At 38.9% G+C, this 21,058-nt stretch overlaps 1 long non-coding RNA gene across 7 annotated transcripts in view; it reads right to left on the bottom strand.

The window, feature by feature from the left end:
* Positions 1-5,023: 5,023 nt before the first annotated feature.
* LOC146510284 (uncharacterized) overlaps positions 5,024-21,058 on the bottom strand; it is an 85,921-nt gene continuing 69,886 nt past the window's right edge. For 2 of the 7 annotated variants that reach the window (XR_014876449.1, XR_014876451.1), the window contains 2 exons: positions 14,580-14,707; positions 5,024-13,746 (listed from right to left, as the gene is read on the bottom strand). This is a non-coding gene — a long non-coding RNA (uncharacterized LOC146510284). Of the gene's footprint in view, positions 13,747-14,579 lie in introns of all 7 variants that reach the window. The other 5 variants (XR_014876452.1, XR_014876454.1, XR_014876453.1 and 2 more) reach the window with 5 other exon arrangements.

Raw genomic sequence — 21,058 nt, 5'->3', positions numbered from 1 at the left:
AAATGGAACTGATGGAGACGTCAGAGTATGGTCATGATGTTTTCCTTCTCAGGAGCGACAAGCAACGCTAACTTTAGTGCTTCTCTCTGCTCACCTAGTGAGAGATGATCACATTAATGGTGTAAATGGGCGCATGCTACACTGAGTTCGACTTCCCTCTTCTGATGGCCTCTGAGGATTGAGTTGTGTTTATACTATGACACCCTCCCATTTACCCCTCTCGTGTCAGCCAGCGATCCCGGCATACTTTGGCCGAGGACAGCTTGTTTTTCACTGTATAATCTGGGCCAGCAGCGTGACTCCATCTCTCTCTGTGAGGGGAGATGAAAGCGATGAAAGCGTCTGGGCCAGACGTGTATATTTGACTGAGGGGGCAACCACTCAAAGCTGGTCAAGATAAACCAACACTGCCTTTCCTCCCACCCTCTGTCCTCTCTCTTTCAGCCCTCTAACCATCAATTCATCCTTTTCTCATTTCCTCAGACTTGCTCACCCCACCCGTCACCACACCGCACGCTCTCACTATCACTCTAATGAGAAGAAGCTGGGAAATTATAAGTGGCTTCAAGTTCGGATAAAACATTTGCACTGACCAGCAAATTTCTGTCTTTAAATTCAGTCTTCATAAACCCCTGTAAAAATGTTCAGCTTTCTGCTGAAGGACACGATTTAAAATCCAGGATTAAAAATGGAGCATTATGTGCAAAAGAAATGTAGACACATCTTCATGTTACTAGAGGAATCAAGATCAGGTGAGACCCTGTATTCAGAGGGCTGCCATTATACTCATAGATGCCTAACTGCTGACCCAACACAGCTCCAAAGGGATTTGTGTATCTTCCCAGGATCAAACAGGGATCTTTCACTCATTAGGCAAATGGATAAACCACTACACTATGGAGCCACTATATGAGGAAAAGGGTTGTTTTTTTTTAAGTGCTTTGAAGTCAGTTGCTAATACTGGTGTTCACTTCATCTACATGTTACACAGGAAATAGCAGTTGCTGAGGTAAACTCCCTCACAGCTGCTACAGTAACCCATTTGGTGACAACAATGCAACAGTTTGTCTGTCCACAGACCAACTGAGTTCACACTGAATCTCTCTGCAAGAAGAAGTGGGCATATATATATATATATATATATATATATATATATATATATATATATATATATATATTAGGGGTGCAACGATACTCGTATCGATATCGAACCGTTCGATACAGTGCTTTCGGTTCGGTACGCATATGTATCGAACAATACAACATTTTTAATTTATTTTATCAACTTTCCTTCTGACGATGCTGTCTGTGTTGAGCGCTCAGTGGATCTGCGCTCGACAGTGCAGCCTAGGCGGAGTAGTCGAACACAGATTCACTGAGCACAGGGCAAGCTAGCGAGACAGAAGCTAGGCTAGTTGCAACATGGCAAATTGAACCTCCCCCGCCCTCATTCAGATCTGGCGTTTGGAACTATTTTGGTTTTCATGTGACTATGACCCTGAAGGTAAGCATGTCATGGACAAAAGTAAAACAGTATGTTGGATGTGCCAGCAATGCTCAATTGGTGGGAACTAGTGTGTTAGCGCAGTTAGCTCGTTAATGTGTTGACGTCTTCCAGCCCCACTCATGAGGCGATCCGCGGTAGCTCGTTAACGGAGATTTGCCGTGTTGTGACGTTAACGTCATTTCAGATTAACGCTGACAGCACTAGTGGGAACACAACCAATATGACTGCACATTTACTCCGACATCATCCTAGTGCAAAGACAAGTGGAAGCAGACAAAAACAAGCGCGCATGCTACAAGCTTTACCCGAGTCATTTAGACAGCCGTTAGCACATGATTCTCCTTATGGGGACCTGATATGTTTAATATGCTGCTGAGAATATAGCCCAGAAGAAGCGTATAGTATAGCTTTTATTTTGGAAAGAGACATTTCTCCATAAAAAACTCTCTTTTCCAAAGATGAGTGATTCCTCAATCAGATACAGGGCTCGCAAAATCGCTAGCCTGACGTCCTGGGGCTTTTTTCCAGTCGGGCTACCAAAATCTATCTCTGCCCTGCCCGTCGGCCTATCGTAGGAAGGAAAAATATATGTCAATGCTTTTGCATTCTTTCGGAAATGTAGCTGGGTAATTATGTCATTGGCATCGGCCACTGTCAATATGTGACATACTGAAATCGCGTTTGAATTTGCGCTTGTTTTTTGCTTTCACTTTGCAATCGCGTGAACTGTGAGTGATGATAATTTGCGCACCAATTCCTCTGACATCGTCTTATCAATCGTTAGCTTACTATGCAAACATGACAAGTGAAATCTCCCGCAGCTTAAACATGTGAGAGGTTGATCGCGCAGAGAATCGCTGAGCGTTATGTTAGTGCGTGTGTAAAAGCAGCAGGATATATATTTTAGTTCTGCTGAGCCAAATAAGACAGGTCAGGGTGAAGAAGTGACAAAACGGAAAAGTTATGACAAATCAGACTATAAGGCAAAAAGAAAGTGCAGCTTTATGGTTTCATGGACAAAAGAATTTCTGTGGCTGCAATATGACGAGCTAAATAACCAGGGCTGCACATAAGTGGTCCGCAGGTGCGCATTCGCTGTCAAAATAAAAACCCGCACAAGATAAGAAGTTGCAACGCGTGTTTGCGTACATAAGATTTTCAGGAGGAGGACAGACATTTGTTTAGAACTCTTAAAGATGTCGAAGAAGCTCCTTTAAGCAATTACTGTGATGTTCCTCCACTTCCAAAGAAATGTCAGAAGGAGTCCGAACCACAAAAGAAGCACGTATTCTCGGAAAAGTGGTTGCAGGAGGTGAGCTGGCTTCAAACAAATGATGAACGTGCAGAATGTGCCGTGAAAATTTAATAAATGACAAATTAATAAAAAGGCATGAACATTTTTTTTGTATCGAAAAAATATCGAACCGTGACACCAAAGTATCGAACCGAACCGAACCGTGAATTTTGTGTATCGTTGCACCCCTAATATATATATATATATATATATATATATATATATATATATATATATATATATATATATACATATACCTGAAGCAAACATATAAGTTAAGAAGGACAAGCTGATAAGAGATGATTGACACCCTGTCACACTACACTGTATCTGTCTGTGTGTGGCATGTGTGTTGTTGTATTTGCATCTGTATTAATCAGCAGATGCCTCATATTCCTGTACGCCCAGTGCTACCATAACACAAAACAGACCGTTGCAGTTAGTTTCATAAACACTGAACAGAAGAATAAAGAGGACTCTGTGTCTCTATCCCCAACCTCTTCAGCGCCCCCTGCACAACGCAATTTCATGACTTTGAAGCTATAAAGACAAATAAACAATCTATTTAGAAAACAGCGCTAGCACCACTTACTGTATAAATTGAGCATAATGAGCATAAGCCATGACAACCGGCAGGCAGAAATGGATCACCATCAGTCAGGATGTGGCTCGGAAGCTGATAAACAGCAAGGGTAAACACTGACTCTTTTGTTCCTCACTATATCATTGAAACATGTAAAATTAAACCTGAAGTGTTTCAATGTATGAAACACAAGATTTGTTGACTCTGCTGTCAACATCTTTATCATGGTTAGACGTGGTGAGCAAAATAAAATCAGCAAGATGAGTAATTTTCATAATTTCATCATATGGAAAGTTTTGCAGCAACTCCCAGCCATTCACCAAGCGACGTGTTCTCTCATAATACTCTCTTACTATATATACATATATATATATAAAAGATTGGAGCGTACACACGCATACAGCAGGGGTCTGGGTCACACACAGTTAAAGAGAACAAGCTGATAAGAGATGATCGACACCCTGTTACACTACACTGTATCTGTCTGTGTGTGGTGTGTGTGTTGCTGCATTTGCATCTGCATTATTTAGCAGATACCTCATATATCTGTGGCCTAGTGTTACCATAACACAAAACAGACCGTCGCAGTTAGTTTCATAAACACTGAACAGAAGAATAAAGAGGACTCTGTGTCTCTATCCCCAACCTCTTCAGCGCCCCCTGCACAACGTCATTTCTGAAAGGCTTTAAAGCTATAAAGACAAATAAACAATCTATTTAGAAGCAGCAGCACCACTTGCTGTATAAATTGAGAATAATGAGCATAGCCTATGACAACCAAGCTAAAAACCTTTAAGCAGCTACATTGCTTCTGACTGAAAATATTTGGCTTTTTAATAATTGATCACACATTCTCAGTCACATTAAGATCTGGGGAGTTTCCATGAATCCAAAATGTTGATTTGTTGATCTTTGAGCCACTTATCACTTTTCCCTTGTCACATGGTGTTGCATCATGCTGGAAAATGCACATAGTCACCAAATTGCTCCCAGATCATCGAAAAAGTTGGTCTTTGATGAAATTTGTGTTGGTTGGACCTCACAAAGCAGGTGGGCAAGAGAAACCCCCAGAACTCACAAACTGTGTAAGGCAAATATGGATCGCCATCAGTCAAGATGTGGCTCAAAAGCTGATATCCAGCAAAGGCCAACGCTGTAAATACTGACTCTTTTGTTCCTCACAAAATCATAGAAACATAAAAAAAAATCTTCAGAATTAAACCTGAAGTGGTGCAACGTCTGAAACACAAGATTTTTGCCAGTACTTTTGGCCATGACTCTTCTTTTCATGATTAGACATGTGGTGGGTAAAATAAACTGCAAACCAGCAAGACGAGTACATTTCATCATCACAGGCTATATGCAAATTTTTGTGTGGACGCCCGCATGCATTTCAGCTTGTCATGACTCGGAGACTTGGGTGCATTAAATTCAGTAGAAGGGCATTAATTGTACACGAACAGCTGTCTGCAGTTAAGTGCAAGCATCATCACTCTAACCTGTTCACAAAGAAAGCACATGGGCTGATGCTGCGGTGTAATGTTTACTGAATAAAAAAGGCTGAATATGTTTAATTTCTCAGGTATTTAGATTAACCCCTTAATACCTAGTGTATCATATTTGATACACTGTCGGGGTGTTTTTATTTGTCAGAAGAATCAATAAACATCCTCACTTTCTGGCAATTATTTCATGGTTCAGGTTTTAAAGAGTTACTGCAATCCACTGTAGTCCAATATTTGCTATATATTTAGTTCCAGATATTTCACTGAAATTGTGATGCACCACTTCAGCCAACAGACACATTAGAGCCTTGCCACAAATTTCCAAGCCTTTGCATAACATGATGAGACATAAACATAGCAAAAGGACCAATGAGAGTCAGTGGGAGAAAGAGTGTGAGCGACCAAAAGGAGGGGTAATCAGAAGAGCTTCAGACCCAAAGAATCCAAAGAGAGGTGCCCCCCCAATCATGCACCAAGCCGACCTCGGCGGGAAATTGCGCTGTTTATAATTAATGCTCAATTAAATTTGACATGGTCGCCCCAAAGCCTCTGTAAGGTAACAGATTAGTCTGCACAGCTGGTCCACATTGGCTGTGCTGCAGCAGACTCTAGAGTTACTGTGTTAAGGTACATTCCCTTCCTCAATGATAGTATTTATGAGATTTGTTTCATCTCTCTCAGCCAGCCACTGAATAAGAGAGAGAGAGAGACGGTAACTTCACCATTTGATTATAGCAGAGCAATCACTGACACTTTGTTAGCACACACACAAACACACACAGGAGGAAATAATCTAGGGAATCCTTCTGCACGTGTGTGTATTATCTTCTTATTAACAACACATGTTATCTGAGGGGGGAAACGATATGTTGACAGTGAAATGCAGCGATGCGAAATCTGTGCCGTTATGCCTTCTGTCTGTGTCACTATGCGCAGATATTTATTTAACAAGGGCTTCGTCGATGTCTAACAAGGTTAGATGTGCTGCTAGGAGGTGGTAAAAGCTCTGGTCTTCTCTCGCAATGTTTGCCGTGCAATTAGGTGAGCAAACAGACGAGACTGATTTGTTTGTTGGATACAAAGATAATAAAGAGAAGAAACTTTTTTTAATGGAGTCTTTAGCTAATGAATTTTGAGCATCAGTATTGTGTACTAATCATTCATCTGCACCACTTTGCTGTTACACGGTAGCATTTCAGGAATTATCTTTGAGAAACCATCTAGATCACTATGAAAGAGTTTAGCTTTTACAGGAGATAGGCCAATAGTTAATAGATCACATATTCACCAGATAATGATAAAAATCCTTTTTCAATGTTTTAGTGTCAAATTTGAATTTTGACCAAAAGCTCTATATTTATTTCCTGGGAAGTGAAATAGAACCTAAACTAAATTATTTTCTTTGTTTACCCCATTACCTTTTTTAAAAGAACCAAAAAAATTATTTATTATAATATATGAAAAATTGTCTCATAGTAAAAAAAAAGTCATAACAGAAATGGTTTAACAAGCAGCTGATCTAAACATTCTTATATAAATGTCGCACATTTGGTGTTTGGTTTGACCTAAAAAGCCAAAACATTAACCCCTCATTGTCACTCATTCTCAATCAGCTTGCCTTCACCTGCGACATTCCTGCGCGTAGTTTTATATGCATACCTGTGTGAGTTCTGTTTGTCGAGCGGTCTTTGGTGTTGTTGACTCTTAGTCAATGTTTACCTCCCCTGTGTTGTGTTGCGACAGGAACCGCAGTGGACACACAGGAGGCCATCGTGATAAACACCTCGGCTGTTAATTTGGGGTTGGGATCTGTGGTAATCGATACTAAGCATTTGTTCACTCGCTGGGTTTGTGTCAGAGGAGAGGTTGCATGTGCTGGTTATTGATCAATGTAATGACCTACATGCCAGGAGAAGTCCTTTAATCTGTGATCTGTCATGAAAAAATGTGGTCTTCTTTGGAGGTTTATTACATGAAGATCTTTGCTGCTGATACCTCGTGTATGCAGGTGTGTTTGACTCCCCGTTGATGTCTTCTGTCATTAAAGCAGAAAGTGGAACCTGCTCTAATGTTTGGATAGTGATGATGTTCAGTTTGTTTTGTCATGAGAGATACAAAAAACCCTGCATGATCTAAACCGGCAACGAGAGATCAAAGGTTAAATTAAGTTGCGGCTTTGCAACCTGCTAACACAGTTACCTGTTCATTTTACATTAACCCTTAAAGGAAAGACAACTACATCATAGCTGTGAGAATACAGATGCTCTTTTTTTAATACAATCAAGCCATTTCAAATTTTATAATAAAATAATGCCAGGTATACAATCTTACATTATACCACAGGATTGTTTTCATACTGACGTCACTCTTTGTTGCTTTAGTCAACTCATAACTCTCATAAATCTGAGCAATATGTTGCATGACGGTTCTTGACCTCATTGACCAAACATTTAAAAAGTATGGATAACATATTAAACACGGCTCCTTGTGATCGAGGCCAAAAATACATACGAATACAAAGGTTAAAGTTCATATCAGTTGTTTTGTTTTTGGTAGCATTTGTGTGCGTGTGTGTCATCATTCTGTTGATAGCTCAAAAAGTTTTGAATGAATAATATAATATAAAACTTTGTAAGGAGTGGGGTCATGTTAATTAATTGAAATATGGCTCGATCCACCGAGGTCATCAAGCTCAACTTGACGATTTATTGGTCGAAAATTGACAAAAAAGCTAATAGCTTAAAAACTGTGTTTCTTATAAGTGTGCTATGAATTGTCAACACATTAAAAGTATTGAATTAAGTATAAAGAATTCAAATATCATGTCACAGCTGACCTCTGATCTCTCCTTTAAGGTCAACAGATTTACCTGAAGGATAATAGAGCTATTTAAACTGTTTCTTATTGCCATTGCTTGAATTGACAACATGTAGGTATATGGGGATATACAGGGATTCTAAATACCTCATTACTTTGGACCTCTGACCTCTTCTTCAAGGTCAAACAAGTTCAAGCTTTCATTAAAAAATTGCTTTAAAGTTGACCCCAAAATGTGTTGTTGCTTTTAAAGTATTTTCAAGAGAATGAGCTACCTATTTAGTTAGAAATATACTGTAGTATATTATAATTATATAATAAACTCAAGCTTCATGTCCAGTTATTTACAAATCAATACCAATAATCTGCATTACCTACGCTTACACAATGTTTGTGCAATCAAAGGAAACCTCTGTCATGTTACACTTTTCTGATTTGTACTGCAATAAAAATTTCTTTATGTCCATTTAAAAAGAACAAAGAGTACCAAGCCTTTAAACTATAAGTGATATTTAACCATAAATTCATAGAGCACTTTAGCCTATAAACCCAAAGCACTTTAGACCAAGACACAAGTCATGGTGTTTTTATACATGTAGATGAAATACTTTTATATGTTTTACTATTATGAACTGTTTATGGAGATTACCATAGAACAATAAAATAAGAATAACAGTGTAATAACAACCAAACAGCTTATAGTATTATATGCTAAAGGTTACACTTTTTATAACACATTACAGTATTTTTACTGTGGCTATAAAAGTTAAAGGATGGCAAAACTAGTTTTCATTGTCAGTGCTTTACTGTCATTTAACAGGGACATTTGTTATGGTGTACTTACACACATCTACATTTTTATGGTGTAGTACTTTATTATGTTTACAATTGGGCATTAAAAATCATAACATTTCAAAAACAACTATGTCACTGTGGAAATGAAATGCAACATAATGAGCAAAAGGTTTTACTAAACATCTAAAAAACAAATGGGGTTTGTGTGTGTGTGTGTGTGTGTGTGTGTGTCCTCAGATCCCTTGTTAAATAATTGTCTTTTGACTGAAAAAGTGAGTTATCTTGGCAATAAAACGATACATTATGTTACATTTGTTATCAATGAAAAATGGTTGACACACAAAAAAGATCTTCTAGTCTAATTAGAAAATAAAGATAATAAAATCTATGAAAAGTTTTAAGATTGACAGCTCTAATTGTACTATTTGTCTTCATATGTGTGTACAATTATACTACACGGTTAAATAATGTACACAGACTAAGTTAACAAAGCCCGGGTTGACATTACCTCAATATTTTGCTCATGCGTCACAGCTTTTGCTGTGAAAGTCAGGTCAAACTGGTCCGTCTGTCAGTCGGACTGCTGTTTTTCCACCCATAACCTGCCCAAGGTGTTAAAATGAAACTGACACATGTGACATGTAAGTATGATGTTTGGCGTCAGTGGGATGCACGGCTCCGGGGCGTCCGGCTTGTGCGCTGTCTAAAAACTTAGACAGGAGCTCAAGTTATGCCTCATCGTTTGGGACAAGTGTGTGTTAGAAAATCTGCATGTCTGTGCGGTGCAATCAAGTAAAATATGTTTTTTAATGAGTATTTAAGGCCTTAAAGCTAGTGTGTCAATCTTGAAGATATGATCTGTGTTTAACGGTCTGTAAGCGACTTGTTTCACTATCTAGAGTCAATGTTACTGACGCTGATGACATGATTACTGATGTCAAGCAGGAAAAATGTTTATCATGTTTACTCATTTACCCCAGTGCTTTCAAATGCACAATATCTGCTTTTAAGACACAAACATAATGTACAGCTGAGGAAGGAAATTTTAATTGTTGTTCATTGAATTTTATCAATAAATTATTTTAACTAATGTTAGAGCACAGATTGCCAACCTTTACTATCAAAAGAGTCAAAATATCTGTATGGAGCTGCAAAACATATTTAGGCCTTATAATAAGTAGGTCAGTTAAGTAGATAACAATTAGCCTTTAATGAACTAGTTTGCAGCGGGCTATTTATGATTATTTGAGACTTTATTTGGTAAAATGACAAAAAGTGAACAACAAAAACAATTGTAAAGTGGTGTAAAAATATATTATAGTGTTGGCCTCCTTTGACAAGCTATAAAGTTATGTGAAATTAGACAGTCATAGTTAGGGGAACTCAGGATTAGCCATTGCCAGCTATATGTATAAATCCAGGCTAGGTACAGTACAGGAACAGTCGAGGTTCATCAAAATTAAGAGGATAAGATGTCAGGTGATAAGAAAGGGTGAAAACATGAAATATGTAAGATCTGGGGCAAATACTTTTTCACAGCTCTGTACACAACTGCACAGAGTCATGTGAAACTGTATTTGTTGACATAATGCTATGTGTCATCAATGACAGACATACAAGAACAGCATTAAAATAGTTACCTCAAGCACACAGCTCTGGCTACGACCACAGCAGCTCCACTCACCTGCTGTTCAAACCTTTATTCGTTAGGGGCAGCCAATCAGAAGAATGTTGGTAGAGGTAGAGAATATGATAAGGGATCATTTCATACAGACGATGAGCTGAGGGGGTGACAGGAGTAATAAGGATTATTTTAAATCATGTATCATACAAAGCTACTCTAATGGAAGAGTCCAAGAATAAAGAGCACTGATGCATCTCTTACTGTGGATTATTTAGACACAAACACACAAAAACACATCAATCATGTATTTTGTAACTGAAACTCATTTTTTTTCTAAAAAGGGAACTCATCATTAACAAACTTATTAACTTCTTTGAACACAACATTACCAAATCAGTTTGTATCATCGCTGCTTACTGATGGGATACTGCCATGTTGTAACGGCACATCATGCATTAAAGATGATGAGATGGCAGATTGTTGTGCAACACTGCCGCTTCCCACTGTTGTCAGTGTCTGAGAGGATGGATTTGTGAGTTAGTGTTTTCGAAAGTCTTAGTGAGAGCGGGACTGTTGTCCTTATCTGATCTGCATTTTAGGGTGGAGGAAGCAATCCACTGTCAGCAGCTGCTTGTGTAAACCAGGGGTGAAGCTGAGGAAAAGAGGAAGTGTCAGCTTGTGTGCAGAACAGGCTTAAGAGCATTTTTCAATTCACACTGAAAGGTTTCTGCAAAGTTCACCTCTTGATGGCTGAGTTTGCTGCCAAGAGGCCAAATTTCTCTCCCGTGTAATGTTTTCACAGTAAGATAATGCATACACACAAAAAAGAAGTTTTTCAGTACATAAATATGTTGCTGATTCCCTTTTCAATGTGGTCTAAATAACAACAGTCAAAGGCATTCAGTGTAAATGCCTTTGACTCTAAATAACCATAATACACATTTTATCTTTCTTTATTTGACGATTGTGAATCGAATATATTTGGATTTTTGGAAAATGTACATTAACCACTAAACTTACAGCAACCTGTGGATAGAGACTCAAATAATGAGGTCATAACAGAGACAGGGTGAGGAGCTTGGTTATTTGAAAGGACCTTCAGATCAAAAAGACTCAGTTAAAGTGGTAAAGGCATCTCACTAGGCATCTTGCTGCCTCCTAGGTGATATTTTCCAGTTAGTATCTTGGTGTGTCCCCTCCCGAAAAGCTGGAGGAAGTGGCTGGGGAGTGGGAGGTCTGGGCATTTTTGCTTAGATCTGCCTCAAAGACCTGGACCCAGGTACCGGGCAAAAAAGATGGATGGATCATCATATTGGAATTTAAAGTACTTACTGATTAATTGAGATAATAAATTAGATGTTAAAGAATATTAAAAACAACAATAGGTTTAAAGTCAAGATAAACAACATACCTACTTATGTGGTGGTTTATTTATAATACAGTTAAAGTAAAACCAACTTGTCTGATCCTGAGCAGACTATATGACCGCTAAAGAGAGTTTTGTGTATTTAACAAACCCTTTTTATTCATTGTTTCACTTTATTACAAGTCATGAATTTACCAATCATGGTTTCTGGAAAGTACCTAAAAATTACAGTTTACTGTAAATTTGTGTCTTTACCTTAAATGACTGTCTAAACAAGGTTAAAAAAAGAGTCACAAAACAAAAGATTACACTTTTAACTCTTCAGTAGTGCAGATCAAAACTTCACAGGCTGAGCCTATATTCGTTCAACTTTAGCCCTGTTTAGAGATCCTTTAGGTGGCATTTGCTCCACAAATAGTTAAATGTTCTCTGATCCTCTGTAAATGCGGTCTAAAAGAGCGCAGTAAGCACTTACAGGTCTGTGCATGAGTCCAGAGCTGTGTGAGAAAGTGCTCTTTGTACTGCTGCTGCTGCCGAGTGCCAGCTACTCATCACATGCCACTGGTTAGAAGACTGAGAGAGCAGCTATTAAAAGGTTTTGTGCATATTTGGAGATTTCTAATGTTAATCAACTTGTAATTAAACAGAAAAGGGATTTCTTCAGTGCGTGTATTTGTTTTAGACAGTTTGCATCAGCTTCAGTTTGGATTTTTTTTATTAATAATGTGCAGTAGCTGAGCAATTTGCCAAGAATATGTCAAATGAAACAGATCTACAAAAAAGCAAAATAACAAAATACACGCAATTATTCCAAATGTGTTTACTTAATAAGGCAGAAAACATTCCAGGAGTTTAATGAGGGTGACAATACATCCAACAAACCAACAAAAAAACCCAACATTAATTAATTTTATTAACATTTTCTCCAGATTTCTGCATGTTTGATATTATGCTTGATGTATTTAGTGCCTCATTAGTTTGTTATTCAGTAATTTTGTAAGTTTAGCTCATCTAAACTAATATGTGCAATCAAAAAATTTAATAAATTATATTGCCATTATTCAACAGCCACTGTAGCAGTAATTTAAGTCTGGATTTGCCTTTGTGACACAAGCAGGGTCATGTCATCATGGGGGATGAGGAGGAGGACAAGGAGGGTGTGAAGGCCGGCCTCCTCCCTCCTCCTCCCTCGTTAGTTAGGAATTTGTTTACCCTTCGTCTCAAGCCGTGACCTGTAATGGACCACGAAGCCCTCTGGTCAACACTGGATTACCCAAGAGCCTCTCCTGAGGGCGAGGAACACACATGCACATGTGCATGTGCACAAGCTACATACTGGGCGATAGGCCGCCTAAGCCCTACTGATAACAACCGTTACTAATGGCAATTAGCCCATTAGATCCTTGTTAATGCTCAATGACTTAAAGATAGTTTGGGTGAATGAATCTGGGAGTATTTGGTCAATGTGGCCTATCTCGTTTTACCTCTGTGTCCTTTTTAGAAGATATAAATCCCTGTTCAAACAGAAGGTGATGATGATTTCCTCACAGTTTACCAGGAGTGATGTGGTTTGAGGAAGTTGGTCGATGAGTGCTTTAACATTTATGGCATGCAAAACTTTCAGAAATGAATATCGGAGAAGAAAGTACTGCCTCTATATCTGAGTTAGGAAATGAAATGAATCAGCAGAAATGACAGAATTCTGCATCAGATTGGGATTTGAGCTAATTGTAACTTAAATCAAAGGTCAGTAAATAAATCACTTTAATTAATATAAGGGAGCCTGCCATAGCTTGCTATAATGGCAAGTTTTTATAGTAGTTTACATTTCCATTTTTAACAACTACCATTTATCCATCAGAATACACAGACCACAGTGCTGAACACCAGGAGCCAGACTACCTGAGTATCTAAGTAAGTACCTAAAGCTTAAGTGGTGATCTTTAAATTTTGTTGGTGTGTTCAGTGTCTGTCCACCTCGAGCTCCATTAGAGGACTTTGTGTTAATCCGACAGGGATTCTGCAGCACCCCCCCCCCCCTCCCCCCACCAGCCCCAGGCCTCATATGTAGGAGATAGGATGGCCGGGGATGGTATGAAGGCTTGGAGGGAAGCAAAACACTGCTAAAATAACTCACTAGCCGTTTTCCCCCCTCCCCGCATCCTTTCTGTGAGCAAAGACAACACACACATACCTGTTTGATGAATAGGAGTTTCTGCCTGGTCTGCACTGAAAACACCTTGGAGTGACTCATTCTGTACACACAGACAAAGAAGAAGAAGAAGAAGAGGTAGAAGAAAGCACGTAGATGTAAAAATGGGGAGTGTTTGTGTTCCCTGCATCAAAAACATTTGCTTACTCTTTAACACAAGGCCAGAGTTGTACGGAACAATGTTAGGGACTTTTTTCCCCTTGAAGGATGTAAAAGGATAATGCCTTTGTGAATATTTTGCCCCTCTATTGGCCTGGAAGGGAAAAATGTGTGTTTGCCAACCAGTTTCTGAACTGTTGCTGCCAGTCTGTGGGTAAAAGTGGTCGCAAAGAGGTGTCCTGCACCTTTGCATGGAAGACAGAAAATGTTCATCTTCAAAGGAAAAACTGTGCCTTTCTGCTGCAGCCACACGTTTCAAAAGGCACAACTTTTACTTTGAAGTTAATGTGCTCCGTTCCCAGTCTCAGAATTTGAACTCAATGCCATAGATGACTTTGCACCTAATTGGTTGTATTGTCAAATAGCATAATTCAAACACCACTCAATGGTTTAATTTTTGCCAGTGCAGTAATTTGCAAAAATATTAATCTGTAAAGTAGATATTTTAAGAAAAACTGCTGAAAAATGGCTGAACAATTGCAATACTCTGTAGTAATTAAAAAAAACAGGCTCCTTACTGAGATACCACTTTGATTAGAAGTAGTAGGAGTATTTATTAGTATTAATATCTGTTATGTTGCATGTTGGGAACATTTTCTGCATCATAAACAAGGAGTACACAACAGTATGAAAGTGTCTTGTCTGCAGATGGTGACCTGTGCAGAGACAAGTGCAGAGGTAGAGGAGGGGTGGGGTGAGTGGGTAAGTGGCAGCTACCTTGTGATGGAGAGGAACGGATGAATTATGGGACTTTTGCATCAAGCCTGGTGGTACGGTTGCACAAAGTAAACTTCTTGGAAGGGAGTTTCCTTTTAAAATGCGTTCATTGGAAAAACAAGCTGGGTCTGAAACAAAGAGTAAACAAATGTAGATGAATAGGTGGACGACATGTTCTGTTTGGTGGAGCGAGGAGTGGTGAGTGAAAAGCAAAAAAGAAAAATGCTGTTTGACATCTTTCACTTTAGAGAAAGTTCACTGTCATTTCGTGCCAAGTGAAAATATCCACTGTTGCACTCTTTAAAATATGCCTTAGTCCAAAACAAAGCATATAGCAGTTGAAGGGAGACGTCTACAAGAAGATTTAGTGACAAATATGAAAATTCAGGGAAGAGAAGTTAAAACTGGGCAAATGCCTGTACAGTAAAGGCTTAAACAACTGAATAAACTCTTGCACAGTGGCCTTGCCATTTAACCATTTACAACACTTAAAGTCACGATCAGCTTTTACCTGAAATGAGACCGATGCTCAAGTGGGGAAAAATCTTTTTTGAACAAAGCCTACAGTATCTGTAAGAAGTCGTGGGTGCTGCAATGTTTATCAAAGGACTCGGCTGTTGTCAAAAAGACAGATAGTCACCCTTTGTCAACATTATTTTACGTAATGACCCTCATTATTTATTTGGTGACTACAGTTGGACTGACCTAATGTAGGCTGGAAGCACGTTTCTCAAAGCTCTGACAACGGCATTCTCTCTAATGACACATCCAGCGTTTCACCAGGACCATGCACTGCATGAGAATCCAAGCGTGAAACACACTAAAGCAACAACGGCTATGCAAAAGCTTTACGTGACACTTTGAAGTGCATTTCATCAGGAGATTACCGACAGGAGGAGGAGGAGGAGGGAAAAGATTGCTCTGAATTTACTTCATGGTTTTCTGGCACACTGTACACATGGAAAAAAGCACTGAAATATAAATTAATGAAAGGAATTTGCCATTTCAGACGGTTTCGCCCTGTCACTAGTCTTGTCATGGTAACTGATGCCGTGAGCAAACACACTCCCAACAAGCACGACATTAAAACTTAGATTCCTTCAGTTGTTAATGTTTTACACAGCTAAAGCTCATAAAACAATAGCAATAGCTCAAATGCCAAAATCCCTCATATATGTACGTTGGTTTGAGTCCGTGCCGTATTTTCTGCGTGTACGTCTGATTTCGGGTCAGACGTGACGCGCTGCGTTGCAGCGCTTCATCACTGCACTGTGCAGCAGAGATGTTCGTCTGACCAGTAAAAACTCTGGTCTGAAGTGCGGAGCACGCTTTGATGTGAGCCTAATATGGCTTGTAAAAAGGGGGATCCTGCACTTTGAAGTGTTGCCTGATGCTGTCCAGACACAACTGCCTAAGTGTATGTGTGTATGTATGTGCAGAACTTGGGCTGTAGTAGGTCTGTGAATGTCATCCCAGACTTATAAAAAAGTGATGTAAACATTGGGAGAGAGGCCTAGATAGGAGAGAGGTCATGAAGGAGACTGCTGTCATAGACCAGGTTATTACGTTCTACAGAGCATCCACTAATTCTTTTATTTAAATTTTTGTATATAATTGAACCGTTAGTGAATTACGACCTGGTTTTCCACCAGAATTTAGGGCAGATTTAAAGAAAAAAATGCAAATGAAAAGCAGATTATGTACTTAATTGCTTTGTGCAAATTTTAGAAGTTGCTTCAGCAAGTTGGAGAGCTGCTGGAGGTAACTCTCAAATCAGCTACCATAAATCACTGCAAGAAGAAGAGGAAGAAATCAAGAAGACTGCAATATAATGACACAATTAAACAGCAGTAAAACATTAAACATCAGCCACTTCTTAACATACCTGAGGAGTACATAATTGATGCTTTATCTAGTGCAAGTTTGTTTTCGTAGCACTTATTGCAGCATCACAATTTTTCTATTTGACTCATATATTTTGCAGCAGCTGGATGAAATATACATTTCGACTTTGCACTGGTTTCTATGAGCACTATTAACTACTATTCTTGTTTTGTTCATCATTTTATGCTTTAAACTTACCGTTTTCGCCCATGTAGAGATTAATTTTCTATTTTCAAATTGTTTGGTTTAAGTTTTCTCCCTCTGGACATCACTCAGTATTTCCAGATTGCATTAGAGTTAACTGGGTGATTGAGAAATTATCGCCACAACACTAAAGCCAAGATAGTTGTGATAAATAGATCATATTATAATATATGTGCCATCTTGTTGGCAAAGTGATTTTTAAAGCATCAATCAAAATACCAATAACACTCAATCACTCTGACTGGGTATGGGGGCTATTGAGGAAAGTGGGAGAAAAGATGGAGAAACAAAAACACAATAAACAGAGAGCGTGTCTTTTAATTTGCATGTTCCTAAAATCACGTTTTGATTTTTTTTTATCGCACATAATCCAAATGCTATGTTGCATGTATGTATCTTTCCAAAAAGCAAACAGGCTTCATATCACAAAAACAGAAATCTATGTAATATTTTGTACACGTGTAAACATTAAACTTAAAAAATGTGTGACTGTCTTAATATATAATGGTTTGCAAAGACTTTATCTGACCAAACAAAGGTATTTTTTTTTACTATTTTATGGACCGAAAGGATCCTTTCACTATGTAATAAGCTCAAACAAAGATAAAGAGCTGTAACGACAGACATAAAAACCCCAAAGACCTTCAGATAACACATTAAAAAGGGAGTTACTCAGCCTTGGCTCTTCACAGCCAAGTTATAGCACATATTAAAAGAGCTGTGACTTTGAATGTGTCTGGTATATCGACCAGTGTTAGTTGACAGCAATTACTAGAAGTAGAGAAAACACCTTTAGCTTGCAAAAAGTGCTAAAAATTCACTATAAAAAAAAAAAATGTGAAGACTAAGAACATTAACTTTTAGCCAGATTCTCACAGGCAGGACCTGGGAGTTGGTATGTTTGGCAGGGTGTGGTGTATAGGAGCTGGGGGCTGGAGAGTATAGATCACAGTGCTAGTGAGGAGGAGGTCAGGGCCAGTGCAACTAACTCTTCTACTGATTGTTATGAAGGGCCATGTGTCAGCATCCATCTGACCACTTTATAACTCTTGCCTGTTCCCTGCGCCTCTCCTGCAAAAGGTCCTAATGCATTCTCTTTGACCTTGCTGGTGTAAATCAAATATCTGGCCTCAGATCTTGTCGAGCTGCATGGTGCTGTATATGTGTGTGTGTGCGGGGGGGTGTGTATAAGGGAAGTTATGTGGGCCTGAGTGACTGGAAGAAATTTAAGAAAAGAAGGAAAGGAGAATACAGTTTTGTTACTGCTGCTCTCGAATGAGCTAACCAATCTAAAAATAGCAGATACCAGCAGCAGGAGCTATGCCAGAGGTAAACACGCATTCGGTCACATATATTTCCCATGTTAAAAATAAAAAGATAAGCCTTTGATAAGATGAAAATCCTATGATGAGGTCTGAAATGGAAAGAACTCGGTGGGGTTTGGGTGATGATAATGGTTTGGATTAAAATAAGCACTTAGCAAGAGTTAGCAAGATTAATGCAATGATCTGTGCTAAAGGAAGTAATGCTGACAATCGGTTTAAAATAGGTATAAAAAAAAAAACCAGCCCGCTGCATTAAAGTGCAAAATAGCGTTGGCCACTCCACTGACCTCCATATTCCTGCACAGGCTTTTTGGCTCTGGAGCTATGTCACCAAGCTTCCTGCTTTGCTCCACATATCATTTATATATAGTCTTTTAAGAGTGCTGTCTTTTGGAAAATTGTTGATTGATTTGGCCTCATGCAACCACTTAATGGTGCTTACCAACAGAAGATACCCATTGCTCATCATACCAGTGAGGTCTTTTTAATAGGAGGTCTCCATGCTCGGTGAGGAAAAGCTTGCATATGTGTTTTTTCAAATTATTCACTGGGAAAACTTCTAAAGATAAATACAGCAATGCTGGAATAGGCGTTTCTATTGTGCTCATTTACACAGGCAGAAGTAAATAAAAGTTAACTCTGACCTGTGATGGCCAGAGATGGCTAGTGATCAGAGCCAAACAGGAAATGTGTCAATGTAGGAGATGAGATACACACTGAATATTCAGATACACTGACACTATTTTATTAAATAAAAAATGCATTGTGTACTCTTTATTTATATTAAAAAGGATACATCTGGTGGTTAGTACAATCACATCACAGCAAAAAAAGCCCTGGGTTCAAATCCAACTGGCCAGATGGGACAATTCTGTTTGGAATCTGCTTGTTTTCTGCATTCTGCTACGACAAGGTCATAATTTGGCACAAGCAACATGAAAGCATGGATTCATCCAGCCTTGTATCAACAGTTCAGGCTGCTGCAGTGGTGTAATGATTTGGGTAATACTAACTCAGCATCATTTAAACTCCAAAGCCTACCTGACTGTTGCTCCTGCCCATGTCCATCCCTTTATTCCATCTTCCAGCTTCTTCCAGCAGGATAACACAGGATGTCACAAAACTCAGATAGTCTCAAACTGATTTCTTGAACACGACAGTGAGTTCACGGTACTCAAATGGCCTCCGCAGTCACCAGATCTCGTTCAATACAGCACCTTTGGAATGTGGTTGAACAGGAGACTGACATCATCAATGTGCATCCAAAACACCTGCAGCGACTGTGTGATGCCCTCGTCTCAATATGGATGAAAGTCTCTGATGAATGTTTCCAGCACCTTGTTGAATCTGTGCTATCTGTGATTAATTACTGCACTTCTGAAGGCAAAGGGGTTAAAAAGAAGTCAGCAAAAATGGATGGTTTTTACCAACAAAATAGCAGACAGTCACAGGTCAGTGACAGAAACTAGCCAAGTTCCTGTCAAACTTGGCTAGTTTCTGCCCAAAGCTGACATCAGCTTCTGTCGGTGATGGACTTTTAATGTGGCGAGACATTAAATTTCCTGTGACACGGTTTCACTTTTTAATCAATCAACACCAAACACTTTGAGAAACGTACCATGCAACCACATCAATGTCTGCAGCTCGGAGAAAATGGACTTTAACCGTTAGTCCAAGCAAAAAAGAACTGACATTTAGCCACGAAACCACAGATGGTTTTATCCTCAGATTAATACTTTTTAAGAAAAAGTACTGAGTGTATAAAAGTTTAAAAAAAGAAGAAGAACAAAGAAATGAGATCCCTTTAACAATAACTCTATCTTGCTGCCTTTGTATTTTTTTTTTTTTTTTTTTAAACTACTACTTTGGCATTAACATACAATAAAAACACACTGTCTAAATCTAGAGTCAAATGTCTTGGTGCACTACTGGCCTGTAAGTTTGGGTGTGTCTTAAAATAACTCAAAGTAGATTTATACACTCCTGGACAAACATGTCGTGCACGCAAAGCCCGCCTACTGAAATACATCACATACAGGATTTACTCCTAAAACAAGAAGGTAGCAGCGGATCCATCACAACAATGATGTGAAATAGGATAAACATATCAATAATAATAATAACAACGGCAACCTTTCTTTTGTGGATAGTTTCCATGTCATTAAGTCTAAGATTGCCAGAAACTCTGCTCTCAGCATTCCCAGCATTCCCATGTAGCTCTTGACCCCTGACAGCCTTAAATTATTAACATTCCCATATGGGCTTAAACCCCCTGATCGCCGCTTGCAGCTACACTTTTCATGTGTTTTTCATATTACCGCAAGAATTGACACAGAAGATAAATATCTTATTCTTAATCGGGGCCTGTGTGTATTTGCATTTTAGGCCTCTGACTTCCTGTTTATCTGTCTTGAAAGTCTCACAATCATGTACTAAATTTTACTTTTTGGAAAACTGCAGTCAGAAAACTCTTCATCTATCATGCCAAAGCCCTTGCAGTCTTCTCAGTGAGCACCTGAGGCCAATGGGGGGCAGTAGTTTGCCTCTTTCCACTGTAAAAACAGTGACTCAACTTTCTGCTGCTGTCTTTGTATCCAGCACCACTGACAGCACACAGGGGCCAACTGCACAATGGGTTATGAATGAGCTCCCATTTATCACAATTAATCAGTGGGCCAAACCCATTAACTGTCAGCCGGAGGACGAGTTTGTCTTTGTAAGAATGACAGACTGCTTGACTGTTCAAATGCTTGAGACGGCCCCAGTCAGTCAAGGAAAAGTGGGTTTGAAACAGAGCTGGGATCTGTTTGTTTATGGGTTTTTTTGGAAAAAGTCATTCTTCTTTGTAGTTTCTTCAAAGAACCTTTAAAGATGTGTATTTTTAAAAAATTCTGAACAAAACCTGCTTTGTGATTTGATTAATTTGAAAACTACCTCTGCTTCATTTCAGAGCTCAAACAAGCTTTTTAAAGTATATTTTGAGATACATATAGTCATTTTTCATGTACTGGTCCTTTTTACTCTAATGCTCCACTGCATTTCAGAAGAAAATATAGATTTTTTTTT

Source organism: Neolamprologus multifasciatus, chromosome 10 (assembly GCF_963576455.1).
Source record: "Neolamprologus multifasciatus chromosome 10, fNeoMul1.2, whole genome shotgun sequence".
Taxonomy (NCBI): Eukaryota; Metazoa; Chordata; class Actinopteri; order Cichliformes; family Cichlidae; genus Neolamprologus; species Neolamprologus multifasciatus.
This window is presented reverse-complemented; position numbering and strand designations above follow the sequence as displayed.